The sequence below is a fragment of the Nestor notabilis genome, unplaced genomic scaffold, assembly GCF_000696875.1.
Source record: "Nestor notabilis isolate BGI_N333 unplaced genomic scaffold, ASM69687v1 scaffold13746, whole genome shotgun sequence".
Classification (NCBI taxonomy): domain Eukaryota; kingdom Metazoa; phylum Chordata; class Aves; order Psittaciformes; family Psittacidae; genus Nestor; species Nestor notabilis.
Genome location: NW_009933414.1, coordinates 14,151 through 27,198, shown reverse-complemented (window position 1 = coordinate 27,198; position 13,048 = coordinate 14,151). Strand labels below are relative to the sequence as shown.

The following is a 13,048-nucleotide window of genomic DNA, read 5'->3' as shown; positions in this document are numbered from 1 at the left end:
TGTGGTGCTTGGAGTAGCTGCATTGTCTGCTGTGATCAGGGGTTGAGTAGCTGCTGTGCTTGTCACTGGGGTTGGTGTGGCTGCTGTGCTTGGAGTTGAAGTAGCTGCGTTGTCTGTTGCTTTGTCATTAGATCCAGAGACATTTTTTTCACTTTGAAGTTGCTGCATAGTGTTGAGCAGGGCTCTGTAGGCGCAGGCCAAGCCCCAGCACGTTGCCATGATTTGTCCCTCTCTGGTATATCCAGGACAACAGCACACCTTCTGTCTCTGTGAGCAGGATTCGAACCTGCACAGGGAAACTCTATTGGATTTCAAGTCCAACACCTTCACCCCTTGGCCATCACAGCCTGTGACAACCAGGAGGTGTTGGGACAGAGGACTCTTAAAATTTCTCCAGAATTTGGGCAAATGTTCCAGACTTAGACCTTGCCCCCTCGATGCATTCTTCCTCTGGCAGTTATGTATTAGCAAGGACACTTTTTCACTGCTCCTGAAAGAGGCCTGCTGTAAAAACTGATCTGATCAGAGGCAAATAAATCTCCGGGTTAATCAGCACTGCTCCAAGTACAGGACACGATGTTGCCAAAGCCTAGGACAGAAATACAAACCCTTGATGACTTGATGGTGAGTTGATGGGGAAAGATTCTATTCAGATCTGGTGTGTGGTGGCCAGGGACATCCTGCTGACCTGAATGAAAGGCTTCCCTTGCAAGCCCAGATTTCATTTGCATTCCTAGAAATGCTGCTGAGAATAGGGTTTTGTCTCAGTTTCTGGAGGTGTCTGGAGGTGCCAGCAGGTCCTGCAGCATTCCCAGCCAGCAGACAGCGACCCATGACCTCTACTCCTCATCCCCCAGTGCAAACCCTGCACTGGCGCTGTCTGGCCCTAGAAATCCCAAATGTACCTTTTTTTTTCCTCAGCAATAAAAGCAAAGATCTAGAACCCCAGCTGAATTCAAGATGCTGTTTTTAAATGTGACTTTGAGGAAATATTCATGGCGGTTTTTAAGAAAGCCATAGAACCTATGCTAAGGAAATTGATTAATGTCCCTTTCACACCCTCTAGGTCATACCTTCAAAATGAGTTGGTACCTAGGGTTTTCATTTAGTGTCTGACACTGCATACTGTTCCACAGTTCAACCTTGCAACTCATAAATAATATAAAGAAACGTGCTGCTTGTTACATTTCTGGCAAACCGAACCAGCTTTGCTTCTCCCTGGTTCCCAGGAGCCTTCCACATTTACCTAGCCCTAGCTTTGCCACTGGCCACAGAACTGTCACATGAAATTCCTCATTATGGGGACATTTTCTGATGGTTTGTTATTTGAATTTTGCACTGTGTGTGCAGAAGGCAGAGTTTCAGCTGGTGCAAAACTGCACCGCTGCACTGCTGCCAGTGCAGGCATCTGCAATGGCCAAATGGTGCCACACTGGTCCCGGGTAATTTCAGTTTTCCCTCCATCTGGGATAACTTATGGTAACTATGGAGGGGTGTTAGCTAACATATGGAAAGACAGACATGGTGGTGGAATAGCACGTTTCTCGGTGCGTGAGCAAAAAGTCTTGCTTGTCTTTGAGGAAGTTCCTTCAGTAATGGGACTTCTGCTTGAAGGCCTGATCCAGCAAACAGGAGAGAGGAAAAGGCATGTGGTCACATTTATCATCTCTTTTTTTTTTTATCGTGGTTTCTTACCAAATTAATATTGATAACATTTCCCTAGATTTTTAATGTAATTTGATGATATTCAGCGTCTTTTTCACTAAAGAAAATAATCATCAGGGGAACGAGATATAAAGAAAAGTGCGTCAAGTTTTTCATTTGGATGACACAAAAATTTAATCAAAACATTATATTTCCCTTTGGGGCTGGAGAGTTTAAAAAACCCAAGTTTTGATAGGAAGCCTTTGGAGGTGGAATTCTCCTTTCCCAGCCATCCGGCACAGAGCTACTGAGTCGGCTTTTTCCCTCTAACTAGAAAAATCTGCTGTAATGTGATATCCCATGGCCAGATAGAAGCTTTGGGTTGTGTTCCCAGCCCTTCTGCAGGCAGAAATCCATCTTGTGCAGAGCTGATTTGAAATAAATTAGTAGAAATAACAGATCCTGCCAGTACATCCTGCCAAGGGCTGAACCTCCTCCAGCCTGCAACTTCTTCTCCCTTGCTGCAGACAGTGGTATTGAGCAGGGGAGTCGAGAGCATACAGCACCTCAGCCAAACACAGCTGTGGTTGGCTGTATTTTAAATATAAAGGCATTCCCCCCCAGAAAGGGGGGTATGCAGGTACCTACAGATGCAGAATATTTATGAAGAGTTATGGTTAAGAATTTCATCATATTGTTAAATATGTATTATTTATAATAAAAAATTGAAGAGTTTATCATAAAGGAGGCCACTGAGAGTTGTGCAGCTGTGTGGACAAGCTCTTTCCATTCTGGCCAAGCTGCTGACCAAGACCACAGCCTCATGGTCTGTCTCCCAGACACTCCAAACAAATTTGCCCTCGGCTTCTGCCAGACCGTGCCTTGCTGCCTAATTTGGCCATTTCTTTGCTTTTGTGGTAGTCCTTTCCTCATGGAGGTCTGTTAGCGCTCATGTATTTGGATTATCTACTTATTCCAAATTAAAGGATACTCTGTGCACACTGCTAATCAGGCATGACAGCATATGTATCTTAATTTAAAATCATTGATATGGCTATTATTTTAGGTCAGGCTGTAAGAGGAAGCAGAATAACATTTAGGGGAATAGTCAGTATGTTTCTGCTAAGGACGAACACTACATCCAGGTGTGGTTTTATTTATAAAGGTATTGATTTTAGTCTTAAAATATATGCAGGAATCCACTCCTTAGTGTGTGTCTGAGCTGAGCTGCTGTTTGATCTAAGATGGGCTTGTACCATGTGTTGGCTGCAGAGCTCTGGTACATCCCCACTGCACAAATGAGCTCTTTTGCCTTTGCTGGCACCACGCTTCACCTCTTCATCCCTGTCCTCTCACCGGGACCAGCCCTTGCTTGAGGCTGTGGCAGCTGATGTGTCTGCAAAGATTTGTTTTCCTCCTTTAGCAAACTCATCACCAAATCCCAACCCACCCCTCCCCTCCCCCCTCATTCCCACAGCCTTTAGGAGGATTTAGGGGCATGGCTGGCACAGGAGCATCCTCTGGATCATAGGTGGGTGCAGATGGCAGCTCTTGCTGCTGTGTCTCCTAAGCCTGCTGGGGTGTTTAGATTTGAGGGTTTGGCCTGGGAGCCTTTTGTCCCCCAGCCAAGGCAGATCCCTGGCTGCCAGCAAGCAGCACTGTCTCGCTGTGTCATCCCTTCAACGCCCTGACCATAACCAAACTGCTGGGCCTGCCCATCTACAAAGGACGTGCAAGGGGGAGGTGAGCCAAGTCAGGAGAGTACCTGCTGACTAATCCTTCTCTGCTGCCTGCTGCTTCCTGAGCTCTTCCATCGCCACAGAGATTTCAAGTTATGGCTGAGATTCCTCCTCGCCTGATGATTTGCCCACCGTTGTTTTGGGCTGAATCAAAGGGTTGTCAGAGCTGGGATTACTGTGGCTTGAAAGCCACAGGCTTAAAAATTGAAAGATGCAATTCAGCTGTTGGTATATAAATATGCAGAAATTATAGCTCATTCCTAAACTCAATTGAGTACCATATGATCTGCATTCACTGCAGTCAATTTGGAAACATTAAAAGCTATTTTAATGGCTGTTTTTACAGTTACTGATTTCTTAATGTGTGTTTTGCAAATGTGATTTTGATTGGCTCGTCTTAATTTGCCAAATGGAAGACCCTCCTAATGAAGCTAAAAGGAGTGGAGGATTTTGTTTGACTTTGCATTTTAATATGGTGACTGGTGCTTATTTTTCCACTCCAGGCTGCATGGGGAGAAAAAGAGGGTTGTGGTGAAACACACCCCCAGCCATTGAGCACTTTGATGTACAGTGTGTCTGAGGGAAAACACTGCTTTGCTGCTGCGGTTGTCTGTCACCCAGCAAAGTGTTTTTGGGGGTGTGCCAAGACACTGAAAAACTTTTTTTTTCAAAGCGAAGAGGCCATGGGTACTCAGGGAGCTCAGCAGCACCTGCCCAGGAGAAGCAAAACAGCCTCCCAGAATTTCGTCTGATACCAGCACGGGTTGCCCAGAGAAGCTATGGCTGCCCAATCCCTGGCAGTGTTCAAGGCCAGACTGGTTGGAGCTTTCAGCAACCTGGATTAGTGGAAGGTGTCCCCGCTCATGGCAGGGGGGTTGGAACTGGATGAGCTTTAAAGTTCCTTCCAACCCAAACTATTTTGTGATTTCCACTGCACTGCAGGCACTGGACATCCCCAGCAAAAGTTGTTAGAGGCTGCAGGAGACCACGGAAATCCATGTTGTTTCTGGTGCCAGGAGAGTAAAGATAATCTAAAGACTGAGGAAATATATTGCTATTTGTGTGTCATCTGTGTGGTACTTCAGGGGATATATGGGAATATATGTGCTCCTGTGCATAGCCAGTCTGGGAGCCCAGATTTTGAGTACATTCATATTAGTTTTCTATATTGAAAACCATTTATTCCACTGGAGCTTTAAAAAGAATTCTATTGATTTTTAACTTCTAAAAAATCAAAGTACAGGCCACTCTTAAGTGTGTAATTTTACTTTTGGAGAGATAAGGAGTTTCTGTTCCTTATTGAAAAGGGAAAATAAGGCTCTGGACCATGGCTCACTGATCCCTTGGCTTGGTGATGCACACTGCTCTGCTTTTCATGGGGGAAGGAGCCATGCAATTAAATGGGACACGCTTCTGCCTTTCCCTCAACATCCTAAGTTAGCTGCATGTGTCCTCAAGCATTGCCATCAATCACTTATTGGCTTTTTATTAGCAAATCGATTTGATTTATTTTCACATTGAATAGGAAAAGACAAACATTGAATGGGCCAAAGCATCAGGACTCAGCCTTATTAACTCACAGCACTTAAGCTGATTTCAAATAACCAATGAGTGGAGGTAGGATATAGGTTTGGTTTACAGTTTTTTAATGTAATCGTCAGCATCTCCCAAGCCCCAGGACCTGAGCCTCACACCTCTCTGTTACCCCTCCCCACTCCTGGGACTGGGCTCTTAACATTTCATCTATACTGACAACTAGCCTCAAGTTGTGATGAAATCTTTGATGAGCCTCACACCTCTCTGTTACCCCTCCCCACTCCTGGGACTGGGCTCTTAACATTTCATCTATACTGATGAATCTTTGATTGACCAAAGTAATAAATGCTTCCAAATCCTGTTCCTCTGATCTGATTTGCTACTGTGGAAAAAACAAGGGAGATTCTTCCATTTTTTTCCCAATCTCAAAAATCATGCAGTTATTGAGACCCATGACACTTAAACATCAGCCCTTAGGATGCTGCTGTGGGAGGAGGAGGAAGGCTGCGCCCTGCTACAGGAGGCTCAGAAAGACAATTATTCAAATTTCTCAATGTCAATCTCATCTGCACCCAGCTGACCGTGGGAACAAAATGATCCTCAACAACATCAAGTCCTTCTGTGCACTCCTCCTCCTTCTGTGTCCTAGTTATCATACAGAGTGATCAGATCAACTACAAGGGTGGGTGGCAGGATCTCAGGTTTTTCTGGTCTGACTTGAAGGATCCTCAGGTTTATCATGGAGTCCTCTGTTACTGCAGGCACCACATCAAATAGTCTCCTTCTCCACCTAAGAGCGTAGTCATCTACTGTCTTGAGCAGAACTGGCTTCTTAGTTTTCACAACTGGCCACCAAAACAGTGTCTTGGTCTTTGAAACCTCACTACTGCAATGGTTTTAGTTCAGATCTTGACAGGTTCTTTCAGTTCTCATTGTGTTCTCCCACTTGTCCATGACTTGAAAAACTTCTTGCCTCTGCTTAATATCTGGCCCATAAACATCTTCACAGACAGCAGTCTGATTTTCTCACACTTTACTTTGCTGAGATTTTTGTAGGTTAAATACACCAGGTTCCTGTAGTAAATCCTGCACCAGGAGAGCTCGCTTTTTCTTGAACACATCTGATCAGAGTTGTGTACAACATCTCAGGTGAGGGCTAGTGAGATACTTGTACATCTCCTAGGAGCTCTTTATCCTCAGTGGCCAGGCAGAACTCTTCTCCTTAACAATTTTGATCTGATGCACTCTTACCAAACAGCTCAAGTTTTCGTTGTGAGGTCCCGAGTGCATTTTACACCATTTATTTTCCTCTCTTTTCTATTATTTCAATCCTTAAAGCCCCCTGGTTATTGATGTTTCCCCTTAAATTTGTGCCATCAGAAGATTTCATCAGCAACAACCCCCCCACCACATTTTTTTTTCTTGTTGTGGTCATTAATGAAAACACCAAACAAGGTTGGTTTCCATGTAGATCTTGAAGGAAATGGCTCCACTCCTCCTGCTGTCACCCGCCCTTGCCCAGCTTCTTATGTCTGTTTGACATGCCCTCCTCATCCTACCTCCTGCCTGTGCCACTGCAACCTGCTTTTACTGAAGTCCAGATAGATGCAATCTCCTACATTTCCCTTATATAAGAAATCCATTATCTTAGCAAAGTCAGGCTCAATTAACCTTTGTTTCACCTTTGTGCCACTTTTATATCATTTTCCTTTTAACTCTGTAACAGTAACAGTTCCTTCATCCATTTTTTTTAATAAAGTTAGATTAGTGGGCATTTAATTACCCAATCACCATTTTTCTTAAGTGTTGGTATTACATATGCTACACCCCAATGAAATGCAGAGCAGTCCCTGGGGCAGGGATCAAACCCTATAATTCCTCTCTCCCAAATGGGAGTCCAAATCACTAAGATAAACCACAAAGAACGATGCATCTTTGCCCTTCGGCATAATATGTCTTTTGCTTTCTTAAAGCTTTATTGCCATTAGTAGGTCATGAATTAGAGGTAATAACTCTGGAAGCTTCATTAATTTCCTTACTAGGTGTGAATGAAAAAGGTGACCTGGATAAACCCCTCATGTTCTGGATATGCTCATCAATCCTTGGAGATTGAACTTCTTTGTTCCTCCTCACAACGCTGCATTTCTTCCCTGCAGCTTGGGTGAAAGTGCTTCATAAGCCTCTTCAGCAGGGCCGTAAAATACTCAGAAATTAGTGTTTTCACCTCTTGAAATCTCTGTTCAAATGTGGGAAGTAAAAATGAGACTACTCATTCCAACCTGATGCCCACAGTTCCACTTCATAACCGAACCCCAGGGTGGTGCTGCTGGATAGGAGGACCACTGAGGTTCTGCCCAAGACATATCAGATTGACCGTGAGCAGCATTAGCTTCCTGTAGCCTTCAGAGATATCCAGGGAGGTGACACCAATCAGATGTCCCAGGCCACATACCTGGCACTGAAACCTTGCACAGGACCATTAAACTCCACTACATTTGCCTCCCCACACCACATCCCCCTGCAGCTGGGCTTGGGGTGTATCACATCTCCATTCTGGATAGCCATATGGCTTTTATGAGGACACTTGCCTCCCACCAGCTGTGTGACTTTAAAGGCTCTGAAAGTCAGGTCCTGGGATGACCTCTTCAGTCTGCATTTGGAGACCTCAAGCTTTAGAACTGATGGAGGAAGCAAAAAAGCCCACAAGAGCCCCCCTGTACTTCTAGAGAGACATTCAGCATGTTATCCAACACTTAGTGCCTTGCTTTGAAGGTTATGAAAGACTAAATTTTATCCTTAGTTTGTATTTTCTTGTCAACCTTTCCAGAGCTGGGACAGGCAGCTTTCTCAGTAATGGGCTACTGCTGGGTGATCGCTGCTGGATGGGAGGCAGAAAGCCCAGAAATATCATGGCAAGACATTCCCAGGGGATTAACAAGCAGAGCTTGCCTACTTCTGTGGTTTGGACAAGCCCCTGAATGCCTGTATGTGTGTCCCAAAATCAAATCTAAATATTGAATTTCATTACAAGCTCCAATTACTGCTTTGATCCTTAGGAAAAAAAACATCATTGCTTCACCTTCTGCAGCCCTGCTGCTTCTCAGCAGGTTGCTTGAGGAGCAGACCAGCCTCCAGTGACATCCTGCTACATGGACTCCCCTCCTTAAGCTGCAGCTTGTCATCTTCAGTAGAGAACTAGATGGAAGTAGGTTAGGAGTGTATTTTAGGACACTCTACATGTGTAACAGTTATTTTAAAAAGTAGAATTCAGGTTCACAGAAGTAGAGATGTACAAAAGTCAGAAGGAAGCTGGATTTTTCATACATAACCAAAAACACCACTGCAGTGAACAATGCTGGCACTTGCTTTCATCAGGGCCACCTCACCGTGGTCTCTCTTCCTGAACTCCACATCTTGGTGGTGTTCATGTCGGCATGAATTTGGTCCAGTTTTGGGCAAGCCAAACAGAGAAGCCAAGCACAGGGAGCCCGGGGCAGGACCATGCATGGCCACAGGCATCACACCTGCACCAGCAGCTCTGGGAAACCCTGGACCCTGTCCTGGGAGTGATCTGGGGCTCATGGAGCTGCAAACCCAGGAGCTTTGCTGCTGCAGCAGTTGGGAGGGTGACCAAGAATGGAGCAAGCCAGATTTTGGAGCAATCCCCAAAAGCACCCTTAGTCTTTCCTTCATGTGCCCAGCATGGTGACTGCACGGGGAGGATAATGCTGTGGAGGCAGGAGAATAGCTCCATAACACACATCCAAGTGTACCGGGTACATGCGCCTGCCACAAGCAACACATCAGAGGCTTCAGCAGACTCTGCCCAGAAACAGCAGACTGTGTTCCACAGCCTGGGTTTCTGAAGCTACACAGGATAGATGACAAAAGGTGTGTTTAGCTGCATCCACAGGGACCCAAGGGGTGGCCTGCTGTGGGGACGCAAAGCAGATACACAAATTACTAAATCTAAAATGAAATCATAATAAAATGCTGCATTACACTTACCATCAGGGAGCAGGAGAATGCCTCTCAACTTAATTTAGGAGCAGCATCTTTATGTTTCCAAGTAGGAATTTGCTTGGACAGCAAAGGAAGTAGGTTTGCCCAGCAGCATGCCCAGTACAAGGGAGCTTCCCAGAGGCATTTATGGCTGCCTGTCCAGCTTTGTTCCAGCCTGACATGACTCAGAAAAACATTCTGAGGTGGTTTGAAGAACACTATTGGAATGCTTTTGCACATTTGTCACTGACAGAAGCCTTTACTGGCAATAGGAGGTGTCAAGTGCAGGTTTTCCACTGCCTTGGCAAGAAGGCTGGCTCTACTCCATAGTGCTTGAGTAAAACCACCACCCCGTATCCTCACTTGCATGAAGCATTTGCAAACCCTGTAGCTCTGCCTGCCACAGCCTGAATAAGCCCAAAGCATGGACCCTGCCTCCTTTATCCCCGCAGGCCTGCCTCCCCATCCCAAGGGAGCTTCAGCACCCCAGGAGTGCCTAACCTTCTCTGTCCTACCTTCCCCACTCTGGCAATCCTTGGAGTATTTTTCATCCAAACAACATATATATGTACTTTTGTAAAACATTTAATTCCTATTTAACGTAATTTCTAATGCAAAAAAGCTTTGTCAGCATTTTCGCTATTACATTTAATGAATACACCCTGCCTGAAGTCACCAATTCTCATTTTCTGCTCATATTTTATTCCCAGGTGTTTTTCCTCACCCTGTGTGCTGCTGTCCTGGCCACGGGCATCTCACAGCTCCTTCAGTGCTGGCTGCCCAGCTACTCCAGAGATGCCCTCTGAAGGTCCTGCAATTACACTTTAACAGCTCCTCATTAAACTTTGTGGCTACTAAAACACCTGTGAAAAAGGCCGTTAAGTACGTTAATAAAAAGGCAAATCTATCGGTTTATTGACCTAGCTGCCGCAGGGCAGGGGCTGCTCTGATGGCAATGCTATGGGATGGGGACCCAACAATGGGCAATGCCACCCCTTGCGCAGGCTCTGCTGGTCCCCATCCCTGCTCATCCCTTCCCAGAGAGCTCTGCTCTGCCGAAAAAGCCACAGCTTGGGCCAGATGAAGTACTTGCTAAGTACCCTGAAACCACACAATAAAAATCCCTCTGGAGTGCACAGTATTTATGTTTTATGAGTTCATCATAAAGCTGATGTGGTGAAGATACCTAATGCATGAATAATTTGGCAGTGGATACAAAATACACAATGGGCTGCAGTGAAGTGGAACAGCAGAGAATTGGAAATGTCTTTTCCTCCTCCATCTCTTGTTTCAGCAGCTTGTTATTTAAAGAAGGGACTCAGGGCAGAGCACTCAAATACATGTTTCGCTCACAATTAGATGCAGTTTAAACGAAGCCTCAGCAGAAAGACCAACAAGAGTCAACTGATGCTTCCTCAGAAAGGCATGTTGGTAGGAAATAAAAGAGCCAAAGCATTTTCTAACCCACCAAAATGAGTTAGTCAGGTAGCAGGACACCTCTGCTGCCCAGGGCAGTGATGCTGGTAAGTGCTGTGTGCTAAGGATTGCTGCTGGGTATGAAGGAGCTGTGGTGGCTTTGGGGATGCAGGAGCTGGGTCACCACCCCTGGCCCCCTGGCAGGCAGGAGGGCAGGCACACACAAACACAAACGCCATCCAGCACTGAGCACAGGCTCCTCTGATATTATACTCCTAAATAACAGGGCGGGGAAAAAAAAATGATAGCAGGGTATTTCAGGAAGTGGATGAAGAGAATATTCATGTTGATAGGGGCTGTATGCACACACATACATATGTATGCATACCATGCCTTACAGCAGCTTTGCCCTTGCAAAGGCTTGCTCTGGAAGCCAGCTTTGCCACTGCTCTGTGCAGGCACAGCATGGTGGCAGGACCAGCCTGCGGCAGCCAGGAGGGACCATCCCCCTCCCACAGCTCAGCCCCAGCCAATACTGAGCCACCTACTCTGTCTCATCCACCCAGCCTGAGCTCTGGTTTCAAGGATTTTCACACCAGACTGGAACATTTTTTTGCTTGGCTTATTCTGCTTATAAATGTATTACTTGGGCTGGTAACATTTGTATCTTCTTCCTCTGCGTCTCACCCAAAGGAGGGCTGATTCAGTCCCTAGGTGGTGTGCTGAGGCAGGTACAAACCAAAAATTCCTTTGGGACACGTGTCTGCAGATAAACACATGCGTGTCTAAATATATCCACAGCACTCCCTGCAGCTTTTCTCTTCCTCACACACACACACACACACCCACCAAGAACTCTTCAGGGTAACAAGGCATGTATTTTTAAGTATCAGCATGCAGGAGTGGTTCCTGACAAGGAAAAAGAAGTCAATTGTTCTTTTATCCACTGCTGAATTTGAATATAAAGGTGAGGACTGTGGAGGCAAACAACAGTTTGCCAGTTTCAGGAAGCTGTGGATGAGTTACTGACATGCTGTTATCTTTATACCATGCACGATGGCAGTTTCTCCTCACAGATCTTGGGTGCCTTGGGCATGGGCAGCAAGTCTTGCTGCTCCTGAGAGTCCCAGGTCATCTTCTTCCCATGCTCTCTCCTGTGGATTTACACAAATGGGATCCAACTCTGACAGCTAAAAGGATTTTTCACATTATTTCCCCAAATGTGCTACAATTGTTGCCTTTTTTCCCTCTTTTCCTCTTCTTAGCCTCTTCCGGGGAAACACTAGACACATGGGAGCCCAGAGCTGGAAGAGTATGTAGGGCTGGCATAGGGAGGGCTAAACCATGTCCAGTGTTCCGTGCTTCCAGAGACCTCCACAGACCTCCAGAGCAGCAATTTCCATGCAGCCAGCAATACCACGGGGTAGATATTTAGTTGAAGAAGTTATCTGGGGGCTAGCTGCATCCACATGTTCTGTCTATACCAGTTTTGTTGCATGCAGAACAAAAGAAAAGAGATATTTATACCACTGAGGAGTGCAAGGATCATCATTTTTGTCCGACATTTTGTTTCTCAATGCAATACTACTGTCCCTGCATTACTTCTGGAGGCGTTAGAAAACCTGGCCCGGAGCCTGCAGATTTCCGCTTGGTGTTAATGGTCTGTTCCAAGAAAAAGTGGCTAGGAAGAGTTTCCTGACAAACCATGGGAAAATTTCACACCGAATGCATTGGGAAACAGTCAGCTGCAGCTCGGGGCTATGCTGCCCATGACATTACATTGCCTGAAGTGAGGCACCGTGACTGACAGCCCAGAATACCACAGGGCTGAGCCAGCTGCAGCTGAGGAGAAAGAGAGGAACAGGATCTTTTCCCAACTATGAGGCAAGAGCCGCACAGCCTTTGGTCTCCCCTGTGTTCATTAAACCCCTGAATTCTGAAGGGTACATAACTGGGAGTGTGATAAGTGCTCTGGCAGGCTCCAGGGAGGTTCCAAAGTCTCGTGTGATGGTGCAGCTCTTTGGGATGACATGAGGGAGTGTTGCTTATTTTTATGTGCTATGTTGAGTTATATTTAAAGCACTCACCCATGGCTCCAGGCACTTTCACAATAATTTAAAGTGTGCATTAACATCATGGAGTTTCTCTGTTTCTGTGTGGGAAAGGCTGCTCCCTGGGCTGTGGGAGGACAGTCAGACGCAGGGGATCATTGCCCTCTAGTACCCAATAAGCCACGCAATCAGCCTTGTTCCTGGGTAGGGCATTTATTTTTGTTATTTATTATTAATTATATTATTCAGTAGGATTATTCCAAACTGCCAAACACCCTCACACACTGCCATCTTTCGATTGCAGTTGGATTGGGGATCATGGTAAGGAGCTACACCTCTGCCCCTTGCTGCTATGCTGTGGCGGTCACCACCAGCAATGATGGGCATGAGTGACGCACTCCAAGGGCACCATCCCCTGTCCTGTAGGAGCATCCCTGCCCTCACAGGTGCTCCTGGGAGGGCTCCCTTCCATGCATAAACCCTGAGGAGGAGCCAAGATGAAGGTGTTAGCATTGCAGACCCACTAACAAACAGGAAGACGTGGCAATGTTTACCATCTGGTAGGCAAGAATAAGATTCTTCACAGGTAAAAAAAAAGGAAGAAGCTGAGGTGTGTGTACCAGCTCTGGTTAGGTACTTGTAGTCATGAGCACTTCCTGC

At 45.9% G+C, this 13,048-nt stretch overlaps 1 non-coding gene across 1 annotated transcript; it reads right to left on the bottom strand.

Annotated features, from left to right (window-relative positions):
- Positions 1 to 265: 265 nt before the first annotated feature.
- Positions 266 to 347, bottom strand: TRNAS-UGA. The gene has a single exon. It is a non-coding gene; the product is annotated as a tRNA-Ser (tRNA).
- Positions 348 to 13,048: the final 12,701 nt, after the last annotated feature.